Below are 14827 nucleotides of genomic sequence, written 5' to 3'. Positions count from 1 at the left end.
AATAGTGAATTACATTAGTTGAATTTGGAGGTTAAAAAAACTTTGCATTCCTGGGATAAATTCCACTTGGTCATGGTATATAAGCCTAGGCTTTTTTCTGAGAGTTGTATAGTTCTAGCTTTTACATTGAGGTCTATGATCCATTTTGAGTTACTTTTTGTATATGATGGAATGAAGGGGTCCAAAATGTTTTTTTTTTTACATGTGGATATCCAGTTGTTCAAGCACAATTTGGTGAAAAGACTATTCTTTCCCCATTGAATGATTCTGGCATTCTTTTTGAAAATCAATTGACTGTAAATGCAAGAGTTTACTTCTGGACTCTCAATTCTGATCGCTTGATCTATATGACTTCCTTATGCCATACCACATCATCTTGATTACTGTAACTTTGTAGTAAAATTTTAAATCAGCAAGTATGAGTTCTTTAACTTTGTTCTTTTTCAATACTGTTTTGGCTAATCAGGGTTCCATATTTTCTAAAGTCCTTTTTAACTCTACCTCACCTGGAAAGAATTCCCTTCAGTCAGTTGTGATTTAGGGTTATACACTATTCCTGTGGCACTTAAGGTTGATTAGAGAACTACCTGGCGAACTTTTTAACCGCTGAGGGTTAACGGGTAAATGGGCCCCAGATCAGTTAAATCAGCACCCCTGAGCTTTGGTAGAACTGCCTGACTGAGCTCAGTGTAGTTTGCTGACCCTCAGAATCATGAATGAGCAAGTAAAATGGTGCCTGTTTTAAATTTTGGAGTGATTTGTTAGATAGCATTAGATAACTGATACGAAATTTGTATCCCAGTTTGAGAACTTCTCTATTAACCTTTACTAAGGGGTTTTACTTTACTTACTGCTTTTGCTATAGGAATGTGTGATCAGGATAATGTCTACTCTATCACGGGGTGGGGAGAGTAGAAGCTAATGTGAAACTGCATGTGGGGTTTTAGAACTAAGTGTTCAGAAAAGCTAAGCTTCCCTTGAGAAATTTTAGAACTAAGTGTTCAGAAAAGCTAAGCTTCCCTTGAGAAATTTTCTTTTCCTCTCTAACAATTAGAACTATGCAACTGACATGTTCTCCTTTTTAGTTTGGCAGCTAGAAAGCAAAAAGTAAAAATTGAGTTTTAATTATAGCAACTATATAATTCCTTACAGCCTATATGTTTATCATCTTTCCCTCTCTGTTATTAACTTTTATTTTGACTACTTATGTTCGTGTTATCCATTATTTTATTATTTTATTCTTATTTATATTTAGTCATATTTTATGTATCTTTGTGGTAAATCATTTTAAATCCCTTGTGGGAAAAAGTGAGATATTAATAAATGCGTTTAAGACTTTGACTTTCCTTGCAGAACCTAATATAGTATGTAGAGAACTTTCTGTTCTCCATCAATATATGTTTTGAGTATTAAAATAAAGCATGATACTTGGCTAGGGGTAAGAGGGCAGGAAAAACTAGGTAACCTAGTTAAACAAGTTGAAACACTTTATCACCTTGATCAAGGACTCCAGTGGAGCCTATCAACCATTTATCAATCATCTACTGTGCTAGATACTTGCCTAGACTATGGTGCTCAAAACAGGGCTGGGTGAAGATGGTTGCTAGAGTACCCAAGAACATGGAGCTCGTGATTATATTCACATCTGTGAAATGGGTTGAACAAGCCTCCCTCACAGGAATATTGAGAGGATTAAATGAGATTACATATACTTAGAGTACCCACCACACAGTCAAGCACATGGTATGTTTGTAAATATTATCTTCCTTCCTCTCCCCTTCCTCAATTGGATGCTGTGATAATTTCCTAAAATTAAATTTGCTTTACGAAAAGAGTATAACTTGTCAAATGTTCAAATGAACTTTGCCATGTTTTGATCAGAGGACTTTCTCATCTTTTTTTGGTAGGGGTCGGGGGAGAAAATAGGGAGTGAGAGGCAGAGCACCCCTCATGGCCCATGATAGACACCAGACAGCTTTGTGTGGAATCATCACTCTGAGGGCTTGAGTAGAAGAGATATTATGATGCTGGAAGATGTTAAAAGAGAAAATAGACCCCAGGGCAGGGGAGGTAGCCAGGTGTGGAATAAGAATTGCTAGCAGACATCCTTAGAGAATGAGGAACATCCCACCCCTACCCTGCCCTCTGCAGCGGGGCTGAATTCCATTGCCTAAAAACAATCAATTCTCCAGATTGCTTTTCCTCATGCATCATATCCTACTTGCTGCACCTTTTACTCTGCCTCCACACCTCTTAGTCTGGATTCAGACACCAGCCCACCAACAGCAGGGCCCTGGTGTCACTCAGCCCATTGGGAATTGTCCAACAGCATCCACTTCTGAATTGTCCTTGTTCTGCCTGGCTAGCTTGTGGTGAACTGATACTTTTTTAAAATTGGGGATGAGAGTAGCAAGAGAGATTCTTCTTTTGTTGCTATTGGTTTTGTTGCTTCTTTTGTTGCTTCTTTTGTTGAGCTTTAAAATTCTTGGTTCAGTTACTCCTAGGACCACTACCTCAATCATATTTTACAATCCAATAACCCAATTTATGTTGCATATTTTAAAACGAAAATGAATTACTGCTCAGTGGCTTCCTTTATTATTACTTATTGGGTAGGATAAAATATACAAATCTCAGGCCTTACTCTACCTCAGGTCCTACATTTTGAGTCTCACCTCCCACTTATTCACTCCCCATCCACCCCACCCCCGATACTCACAGCAGTATAAATCTACAAGGGGTTGTTCCAAAGGCATCACTCTTCTTTGTGCCTTTGCACATGCTGTTCACTCTTTCAGGAATGTTCTCCAGCTTTGGTATGTCATGAAAATGCCTAATCATTCTTTATTATTCACTTTTGATTTTTCCCTACCCCCATGAAGACTGTCACCATACTCCAACTCCTACTTACTTCTTTTTGTGCCTTTATCAGACTTTTATTTAATGATTTACTTGTATGTCAGTCTCCCATGCTGTACTGCCAGTTTCTGGAAAACAAAAATCTCTAAGTTATTCACATTTGTATTTCCAACACTATGACCATCACTTGTGCATGTGAGTATAATAAAGGTTTCTGCAAATTTATGTTAAAAGAAAAACATTTGTGAGGGGAATTTCTGAACTTATTGTACCCCAACAGGTTAACGATTTACTGGTAGGATTATTCTCATCTTAGTTATTGGTTAGAATGAAAATTACACCCTTTTGAGGACACTCCCAGAACAGCTAGTAAATTTTCTCAAAGTCTTTGTTTATCTATAGGATGGCATGATGCCATAAAATAAATAATTACATATGTGAAGTATATAATATGCTCTGTAATTAAGATGTGATGCTAATTGAATTGACTTCCCTGCAAGAGCTGTCTCTTACCAATTAGTATTTAGGGCCAGCTGGGTGGTGTACCTGCACAGTATAACTTAAACAGACAAAGCAACCCAAATAAAAGAAAACCAAGCAAACTAGCTATCATATCAAATCTATCTAAATGTCACCAATACAGAAGTCATATAGTTTTTAAAGGCTCTCTTGATTTTCAACCGGTATGATGCAGTCATCCTACTTTTTTATTTGTGCTTTTCCAGAGACCTATTTAATTTAGAGGTTTAAATGTTTGAGGACATGTCTAATTTGCAGGCAGCTCACTCTTCAATTCAATAGCGGATATTCCTGAAAAATCAACTTTTGATCCAATTGTAGGTTTAAAATCATCCAAATGAAATTGCAGAGATATTCAAAGAGGCTGGAAGTAAATAAGGACCATATGTGTTCTGTAAATATGTCTCTGTCTGGAAATTAAACTTTATTAATATTCATGGATGTCATTTGTTTTCTCCTCACAATCTTCTTATGCTGCTTTCTCCATCTCATAGGGAACTGGGCTGCTCGAACTGTGTTTGTGATGTATGATATACCAAGTACTGAGGAGTACATTATTCTCGATGCTTATGCCATTCTAGAGACAAGTGGAACACTGTAGCACACTGGAGCCAGCCTCCTCGGCGGACATCGGGCAGCGCGATCCTGGTCCAGCGGCAAATCTCTGAACACTCCAGGACAAAATTTTAAAGTCAAATCTCTGTGCAGAGGGAGCATGACTCAATGTAGCTATCTCTTAGGATAATAATATGTAATACCATAGAATAGGAAATGGACATATTTTGTCTTAAAAAGTAAATTAAAAGAGCTATGCATCCATAGTGCCTTTTGTTTTCTTCAGAAGAGAGGCTGGAAGATTAAACCTCTTCTAGCTAAGCAAGCTTTCAGGTATCTGTTAGCTGAGATTGTTTTTTAAATAACATTTCAATATTTGATATGAGACTGTAGCTTCATTGTGGCAGAGGAAGTACATGCCACCAGAATTACAAAACTTGGGCATAGAAAGTGACTTTAGAGATCAAATTCTTGGCATCTCAGGGTGGCCCAGAAAGCCCATAGGTCAGTTTCCTAACTCTAAGGCTTGATCTTGCTTTTCCTGTATTTGCTGGAGCAAATCTTCCCTGCCTATCTTGTTGTTGTTGTTGTTGTTGTTATTATTATTATTATTATTATTTGTATTTATGCATACTTTGGTGTTTAACACAAAACATCTTTGGAATAAAAAGTTGGTCATCACCCAGTTACTACCCATTCCATAGAGCGCCGTACACATATTGCACTTTGCTTCCTCTCTTCACATTTGCCAATTCTCATTTTGTTAAAAAAAAGTTTTATTGTGGTAAAATATACATAACAGAAAATGCCATTTTAACCATTTTTAAGTGTACAAATCAGTAACATTAAGTACATTCACAATGTTGTACAAGCATCATCACCATCAATTTCCAAAACTTCTTCACCAACCCAAACAGAAACCCTGTAAACATTAAGCAAGAATGCCCCGTTCTCCTCTGTCTCCAGTCCCTGGTAAACTCTATTATACTTTCTGTGTCTATAAATTTGCCTGTTCTAGTTGATTTATATGAGTGGAATCACACAGTATTTGACTTTTTTTTTTTGGTCTGGCTCGTTTCATTTAACATAACGTTTTTAAGGTTTACCCATGCTATATCAGAACTTCATTCCTTTTTATGACTGAATAATATTCTATTGTATGTATATACTACATTTTGTTTATCCATTCATCTGTCAGTGGACACTTGAATTGTTTCTATCTTTAGGTTATTGCGAATAATGCTGCAATAAACATTGGTGGACAATATCCCTTTGGACACACGTTTGCAATTCTTTTGGTTATATATCTAGGAGTGAAATTCCCAGGTCATATGATAATTCTACGCTTAGCTTTTTGAGGAAACAATGACCTCTGTTGCACAGAGGTTGCACCATTTTACATTCCCACCAGAGTTCCAATTTTTTGACATTTTCAGCAACACTCATTATATTCTGTTTTGTTTTGTTCTGTTTTTTTGATAATGGCCATTCTAGTAGGTGCAAAGTGGTATCTCATTGTGGTTTTGATTTGCATTTCCCTAATAACTAATGATTTTATACATCTTTTTTATATGCTCCATGACCATTTACACATCTTCTTTGGAGAAAATGTCTATTTTGCCTATTTTAAAAATTTGATTGTTTGCCTTGTGGAGTTTTAGGATTTCTTCGTATGTTCCAGATATTAAACCTTTATCAAATATTTGATCTGCAAATATTTTCTTCCATTTGATACGTTGTCTTTTCGTTTTCTTGAGAATGTTTTTGGTGCACAAAGCTTTTAACTTTGAAAACTGACTCATCTATTTTTTTCTTTTGTTGCTTGTCCTTTTGGTGTCATATATAAGACTCCATTGCAAAATCTGAGGTCATGGAGATTTGTTCCTGTGTTTTCTTCTAAGAATTTTATATGGTTTTAGATCTTATATTTAGTTCATTAATCCACTTGAGTTAATTTTTATGTATGGTATATGATAGGGGCCCAGCTTCAATCTTCTGCCTGTAAAAACCCAGTTTTCCCAGCATCATTTGTTGAAAAGACCGTTCTTTCCCCCATTGAATGAACTTGATACCCTTATTGAAAATCATGTGACCATGGACACATGAGTTTATCTCTAGACTTTCAGTTTTATTCCATTGGTCTATATGTCTATTCTTATGCCAGTACCACACTGTTTTGATTGCCGTACCTTTGTGGTAAATTTTAAAATTGTGAAGTATGAGTCCTCCAACTTCATTTTTTTCCCTCAAGATTATTTTGGCTATTAATGGTCTCTTATAATTCCATATGAATTTGAGGATCAGCTTTTATACTTCTCAAAAACAAAGAAAACCTGCCAACTCTTCTTTGTCCTATTCAAACAACTGCCTTCCTCCCTGAAGGCTACCCTGGTGCCAGTTTCCCTCAGGCCCTCTGTTGGTCCCACCTGCCTCCCAGGGCAGGTTAATCATCTCTTTGGATGCAGACTGCCAAGAGTCTGGTTCAGCCGATCCTTTTATCAACATTATACATATGAGGTTGAGTCAACTTTGAGTTCCCATCTGTCAAACTCCTTTTGGAGCTTTCATCTAAGAGTCCTTCTGACTTGGGGCTAATGCTTTTTTGAGCTGCATTAAGGGAGCAATGGTTTGGGGCTTACAGGTCATTTTTATGAATCGAAATGAACATGTTTATATTCTATCTCTTCCCTTTTGCCCATTAATCCCATTTCCTGAGCCAAGGGAAAATCTTATATGGACCTTTGGGGTGTTGGATTAATGACCTATTGTCTCAGCATTAATTTATTGAGCATCTAATATGTACTGGGTTTGGTAGTGTAACAAATACATAAGAAATCCTAAATTTATAACATTAAGGAGTTTAGAGTCTCATGGGGGAGGTTGTATGGAGTATAAATACTTCAAACATCTCAAGCATGGACATGGTATATTATTCAGTTTCATGGTTCATCTTGTAGTATAAACATATATAATTAGGATTCAGCCAAGGAAGAGTGCCACATGAGATGTAGTGTCACTTAAGGCTATGTGAACAAAGGCCAGGTAGGATCTCCAGAGGTAGGGAAGAGAAGAGCGGTCATCTGAGTAGGTATAAGTGGTGTGATTAGGGGAGATGGCAACAGAATTCACAACAAGAAAGAGTAAGCTTAATGCCACTCGGAAACAATAAAAATCTGTTTTAGTGTAACCATACTGTAGAGGAGAGAGGACCCAGCTGCAGGTGGGGCCAAATTGAGACAGCTTTGAATCAAAAGAGAGGACCTATGAGCTCATCTCACACTGCTTTAGTAATGACTGCCTTCCCAGTGTCTAAAGGACTCATTGTTTTCAATGTGAAGGTGGAATGTGGCCCTCACAGATACATCAGCTGGGTGCAGGTGCTTGAACAACCCTCAGGCACACACATCTGTCTCCAGCTTTTATTTTGTGGCCACCACCCTGGTCAAGGCCCTTGTCACCCCACACCTAGAATGATGGAAATAGCCTCTCATCTGCTCTCCCTGCCCCCAGGCTTGCCTCTGTTCCAAATCATAGGGCAAACTAATGTCGTCTAATGTGCTTGCAACATCATCAGCATCATGGTGTTTCCTTGCTCAAGGGTGTCTTAGAACTTGAACCTGGACTTCTCTCTTTAGTGCTCAAGGTTCTCAATAACCTTTTCCGCTTTAAGTGTCTCGCAGACTTCCCACTGTACCTACAAACAGAGCTATTGCATTTGCTTCATTTATTCAGTTGTTCAACCATTTCCTGACCATCTACTGCATCTCAGGCATAGGCATTGTGATGAGCTGAATTGTGTCCCCTCAAAGTTCATATATTGAAGTCCTAACCCCCAGTACCCCTCAGAATGTGACTGTATTTGGAGACAGGGTCTTTAAAGAGATGATTAAGTTAAAATGAAGTGAGTAGGGCAGAATCTAATTCAGTATGACTGGAATCCTTATAAAAAAAAAAGAAGTTAGGACACAGCCACACAAAGAGAAGACCTTGTGAGGACACAGAGAGAAGGTGCTCATCTACAAGCCAAGGAGAGAGGTCTCAAAAAAACCCCCACCCTGTTGACATTTTAATCTTGGATTTCCAGCATCCAGAACTGTGAGAAAATAAATCACTGTTGTTTAAGCCACCCAGTCTGAGATGCTTTGTTATGATAACCCTAACAAACTAATATAGGCACCTTCGTCAGTTCTGCCACAATAGCGGCCTCTCTGCGTTCATACACCACACTCATTCTCTCTGCTTCCCTCACATCTGCCCCTCCAGCCTGCTCTCAGCGAGCCTGACCCCTTCTCAAGCTTAAGTCAGCCCCAGCAGGTCTCTTCTCTGACCCCCTGAGCCCTCAGGGCTCTCTCTCCTTCAGTTATAACATTTGTTCCAATTTATTCCCTAATCCTCTTTTGTGCATTGTCTTTTTTCCCCCCAGATCATAAAACTTACCAAGGGCAATATCCATGTGAGTTTTCCCCTATCTCTTATGAAGAGAAAGAGGCAGGTGTGAAGGATGGGAAGGAACCAAGAATGACTGATTCCTGTGTTTTTGCCTCCAGCAGCCAGGTGGATTGTGGTGTATGGTAAGATGGGAAAGATTGAGGGAGGAAAAGGTTTGGGCATTTATATATATGTGTATACATTATTTTTTTATAAAAATGATATCATACTATACATATTGTTTTGTAACTCAAGTTTTTAACTTAGCAATACTCAAAGGACATCTTGCATATCAGTATTTGCACCTACTGTACTCTTTTTCATACATGGATAGTATTCTATGTACTTTCCGCAGTCTTTTAAAAAATATCAATGACATTAATCTGATTAATACTCCTAGAATCTATAACATGAGTGAATATATATTTTATTCAAAGACTGGTCTAGGTTGCCTTCAGAAGGAGAAGATGGGCTAGAACATGAACTTTCTTTGAGAAGGACCATAGAAGCCACCTCCGAGAACTCCCATATGTTAGAGATACAAAACCAAGTTCTGGAGGATTTAATGACTTTTTAAAGGTCATTCCAATGGTAAATGCTCCAACCAGTGGAAGAATCCACACCTCCAGAGTCATGCACACTGCATCACAGCACTGCTGAAATAGAGAGGCCATGAATGAGTCTCTTCTGAGTCTCTTCCCAGGGATTGCTGTGCTGGGTTTGATTCCATTAACCTATCGAATAGTCATTTTTATTAACAAGGAATCAAAAAGCATAGACGTTTAACGCTAGAGGTCAGTTGGTCTAACTTCATCTTATAGATGAGAAAATTAAGGACGATTGTCCCCTAGGTAAGGTTCTGAATGTGATAAATATTTCATATTAATGAAATGATACAGTATGTGGCCTTTTAAGTTTGGCTTTAAGGAAAAAAACATAAATCTGATCATGTTTATCTTCTTCAGTACCTCTAATAGTTTCCTATTACACTTGCAACAAAGCCTACACTCCCTACCATGGCCTCAAAGCTCCATTCCTCTCTGGCCCTTGCTGTTCACCTTTTTCTTCCCTTTGCTGACTATGCTTTTGCCACACTGCCCACCTCGCTGTTTCTTAAACAGCCAGATATTGATTGAAAAGCTATTTAGTGTGAGACAAACTGGCAGATGTTAGAAGAAATACAAGGCAGATGTAACCTTGGACTTTGATGAGCTTATAATATATTGTGGGGGTGTCATTCAATAAAAATTATTATTTATGTACACATTCTAGACCCAGAGCTGGGCACTGGGGACAGCAAGTTCAATAAGACAAGGACCTCGAATCTAGTGGGGCGGACAGCTAGGTAAGTTAGTGGTGAAATATTATACACTAAGTGCTGGGACAATTGGAACACAGAGGACAGAGCCTTAAATCTCCTGGGGTCTCAGAGTGGCTTTTCAGAGGAGGCAACTGCTAAGTTGCATCTAGAAGAACTTGGGGAGTTAGTGGATGTGGAAAGCAGTGGGGACTGGAGTGGAGGTGGGTCAGGGAGGATTAGAGACCTTGAGAACAGCATGTGCAAGCTTTGTACATGTGACAGGTTTTGCTGCATTTGGGGGACTTGTTACTTTTCTATCTTGGGAGCAGGTCAGAACCATAGGAGGTACAACTGGGCTATGAAGTACACAGCCTTACAGGCTAAGCTAAGAAAAAACCAACAACAAAATTTTATTCTGAGAGCTATCGTTGTTAAAAAAATGTTAGATGTGAGATCACATTTTTTTTATAGAGCTCATTGATGGCATAGTGAGCACTGGATTTTATTTATGTGTCACTGCAGCCAGAGGCCAGTTAGGAAATTGTTTTATTAATTCAAGCAAAAAAATCATAAATGAATAATTTTATGAGCGTCCAGTTATTATGATATGATAGTTTTTTCTCTCTCTTTATATGTCATGTGTGTGTGTGTAAAATTTTGGAGAGTGTTTTTTTTTTAACCATTTTTCTCACATGAGAAAACTAAGGCTCAGAAAAGCTGAGTAACCTTCCCGAGGCCCCACAGGTAGTGAGCAAGGTGGAGATTGGAGGCTGGCCACCTCAGTGCCACATAGAAAGTCCTGCCCTGGCTCCTGAATGAGGATAGCTTGAGCTAAAGCAGAGCAAGGGAGAATGAACAGAAGGGGACAGATGGGAGAGATTTGAGAGGATTTGAGTATGAGGTGAGAAAGAGGAAGGAATCTGAAGTATTTTCTAAATTTCTGACTTGAACAACGAGAGATCATGGCATTTGCTGAGGTAGGGGAAAGGAAGAAGAACAGATGAAAAACAACAAGTAAGGCAATACCGTGATGCAGGGCAAGATAGGGTATCACGGGGAGACCACAGCGCTCAGAGTTGGTTCAAGACACTGAGACAGAGCATCTGGTCAAGTGTCTCAGAGAAGTTCCAAGCAGGCTGTGTCATTTAAAATGAATTTTGGATTGGGATAAAAGAGCTTTTGGCAGGTGATGTTGCATTCTAGGGAGAAGAAACAGAGGCAGGGATGCTTGAAGTTGTGTTTAGGGAGCAGAGATAGTAGATTTTGGTGAAGGTCGCCATCTGTGACTTTGAGCAAGGCATTTTAGCCAGAGGAGTAGAAATCTTTGACAGGACTTGACAAAGGAAAATCTGTCAGAGTTGATTTAGGTTGATTTTGAATGAGTAGAGACTGGCAGTGGGGAGAATAGTTGGCAGGGTTTTGCAATAGTGTTGGAGAGAGGTAATGGGAGCCTGGATTGGGTGGAGATATAGTTATTAAAAAGAAGAGAGCAATGTAAAGAGATTAGTAAAGTCAATAGGCTTTACTACATGTGAGGATGGGGAGGTTGCCCAAGAACATTTTAATGTAAACATTCAAGTTCATTTGCTTTTGTTTTGGAAGCATGTTTATTACAAGAGGTAAACAGCCTAAGATTTGTAGCCTGAAACTCCACCTTTTAGGATATATTATTAAACTTGCTCTATTGTCTCTTGTGATAAATGTCTACCAAATATGCCACTTTTTTTTTCTCAAGGGCAACCAAGCCTCTTATTTTTGAGAATAGCACAAATACATGATTGTGTCCAAGTCTCCCCATTGAATTTCACGTATGACAAGAATAGTGCTTATTACTCAGTTTAAAATGTTATAGGGACTTCCAGGATGGGTCCAACAGTGGGCAATCTCTTTTCCCCGAGAACCTATTGTTGAGATCACTATTTGTCTCATTGTCTGTTGTTACTGCAGAAACAGCCTCATGGGCCTATTTTTTGGCAGGATGCTGGGCCTTGGGTGATAGGATTATGCTCTAAGTAGTCATTCACTGGACTAGGATGCAAAGAACGTAGATCTTAAATTCTGACACTAATTAATAGTGTATCCCTAAGTAAATCATTTCCCCAATCCGGGGCTCAATTTTCTCATGTATAAATTACAGGCTTGGATAAGATCAATGATGTGCTAGTAAAATTTTAAACAACAAGCTGTTGGTGGAGGAGTGGGGAGAGAGAAGCCTTGATTTGTTGTTTGTCAATTTCTGTGGTGTAAATATCCCACTACAGGCCCATTTCAAGCTACCAATTTAAAGTCAATTGGCTCACAAATTTCCTGAAAATTTAACAGTGGGCTTGGTGAGACAGTACAAGCCAGTTCCAGCACAACTTTGGATGACATCAATACTACACATTATTTTAATCCTGAAATTCTTGGATGTTGTATATCTAAAATCCCTTTCAGCCCTAAAATGCTACAAGTCTATGATTCTGATACTGAGTGATTTTTTTAAATTGTCAGGAAACACCCAAAACCTAATTAACAGCACTCACTTGCCGCATAAATTCATCAGCATCCCGATTAAAGCTGCCTTTGGTCCGGATTCAGAGTTCTCCTCCCACCTGAGCAAGCAGCTCTGGTCAGGAGGTCTTTGAACTAGAAGCTGCTCTGAAACTATCATGGCTTAAGGGTTGAGAACTTGGGTCTTGAAACTAAGAGTCATCCTAGGCTGCTCCTGCCTTCCTTTGAGCAGTCACATGAGCTATGACTCATCTCCATGTTATTTCAGCCACTGTTTCCCAGGGTGCCTGGAAGCAAGGAAGGCCTGAGAGCATGAAACAGACAGAAAAAACAGGATGGAGGAGAAAGGGACACACCTAGGGTAGGGCCCCTGCTGATTTGTAAGCAGGTATGAGTCACTCCTGTCTGTCTTGGCAGCCACACCTTTTGTCCAAGTTCTGAACGCCAGGTGGAAGATTTGCCTACTCCAACCTCTCCTGATCAAGTTGGAACAGGTTTCCTGAAAGATCATTCTCATTAAAATTAACATAATCAAAACAGGCTGATCTCTTTTGAAATGTGATTTCTTTTCTGTTTCCTAAATGTTATAGAGATCCCTGAAAATGTAGAAGAGAGAAAAGAAGAAGCGTGCTTTGACATCCAAGAGGCCGGAGGTTAGAGAGAGGGGAGGTGATTTTATATCACCCTTTCAGACAATCTCCTAACTAGCTTACTAAAGAAACCAAGCTGAATGCAGTGAGGAATGTAATGGGCACGAATCCTCATGAATTACCATATGATCAAGATCTTTCCATTTCATTATGTGTGTGCACACTTGCAACTGCTATTGAATTAACAAGAATGGGTCTAGAAGGGAAAGACTTGGCATATAGCTAAATTTGAAAACCTTAGGGACACATTTCGCATTGTCAGGATGGCTACTATTAAATAAAAAACCACACCCCAAAACAAAAGAACAAAAATCCCAAAATAAATGTTGGTGAGGATGTGAAGAAATTGGAACCCTGGTACACCGTTGGTGGGAATGTAAAATGCTTCAGCCACTGTGGAGAACAGTATGGCGGTTCCTCAAAAAATTAAATGTGGAAACTACCATGTAACCCAGCAATTCCACTGCTGGACGTATACCCAAAAGAAATGAAAGAAGGATTTTGAAGAGATATTTATATTCTCATGTTCATAGTAGCATTATTCACAAGAGCCAAAGGTGGAAACATCCCAAGTATCCATCGATGGGTGAAGGGATAAACAAAATGTGGTGTATACATGAAATGGAATATTATTTGGCCTTAAAAAAGAAGGAAAGTATGACATGCTACAACATGGATGAATCTTCAAGACATTATGCTAAGATAAAATAAGGTAGTCATGAAAAGACAAATACTGTATGATTCCACTTAGTACTCAGAGTAATCAAATTCACAGAGACAAAAAGTAGAATGGTGGTTGCCAGGGGCTGGGGGAAGGAGGGTGGGGATGGGGAGTTATTATTTAATGAGTATTGAGTTTCAGTTTGGGAAGATGAAACAAGCTCTGGATACAGATAGCAATGATGGTTGCACAACAATGTGAATGTGCTTAAAGCCACAGAACTATACATTTAACAACTGCTAGAGTGGTAGATTTTATGTTATGTGTACTTTACCATATTTTAAAAATTATATACACACACACAAACAAAAAACAAACATAAAACCTTGGGGACAAGATGTCTGAGTTTGACTCCTTGTTTCATGGCTTGTTAGAAATATGAACTTGATCAAATCATTTGGCCAATCTTGAGCCTTTGCCATCTACAAAATGGAGATGATAATGATGCACACTCCTTAAGACTGTTGTAAGATTTAAATAAAACAATCCTGGTAAAGCACCTATTGAGTCCTCAGGCATCATGGTTGAAGGTCAACTAGAAGCTGGCAATGGACAGTCTTGTTTAACTTGTTTTTTACTTGATCCAAAAAAATGAAACAATAATTTCCCACCATACACTTTCACATCCATTTAATACATGCACCATTAAGACCTACATACACATGAAGGAAAGATAAGCTAATAGCTTTAGTCAGCATATTTATTTCATGTAGTCTAAACTTGTCATTTCTGCTAATATTTCAGTTTTGCTTCACCCTTAGGCAAGTGCCATTTAAGGCAGAGATGTTTTATGTTTATCAACACATCAAAGATTAGACATTTGTTTTCTACGAGGAATTGCTGGAATAATGTCTGAGGTGTTACAGTTTTGTCCATATAAGCTTCAGAGGAAGGCCTACAGGAATCAAGCCAGGTCTGTGGTAAGGTAGCAACAATGGCAGAGCATGCCTCTATTCCCCATCCTCCCAACATCATACTCATGGACCCTTCAAGGCCATCTCTGTGCCCCATTGTAGCAGCAAGCAAGTTGCCTTCTGCAGATTGCCTGGGAAGTTCATCAGATTAAGTCTCAAGAAGGCGAAGACAAGGAGAAAAGCAAATAAATAACACTAGGGGGACCTGATATGTGGACTTAAAATCTTTGAGACAATATTTAGGGATGAAATATGGAAAATAATGAATGTCACCTTATAATTTCAATGAATATTTTCAGAATATAGTTCTCAACTGGTGGAGATTTTGCCCCTCTATTCCCCACCCCCAAGGGACATGTAGCAATGTCTGAAGATATTTTTGGTTGTC

Source organism: Pteropus medius, unplaced genomic scaffold (assembly GCF_902729225.1).
Source record: "Pteropus medius unplaced genomic scaffold, Ma_sr-lr_union100, whole genome shotgun sequence".
Classification (NCBI taxonomy): domain Eukaryota; kingdom Metazoa; phylum Chordata; class Mammalia; order Chiroptera; family Pteropodidae; genus Pteropus; species Pteropus medius.
This window is presented reverse-complemented; position numbering follows the sequence as displayed.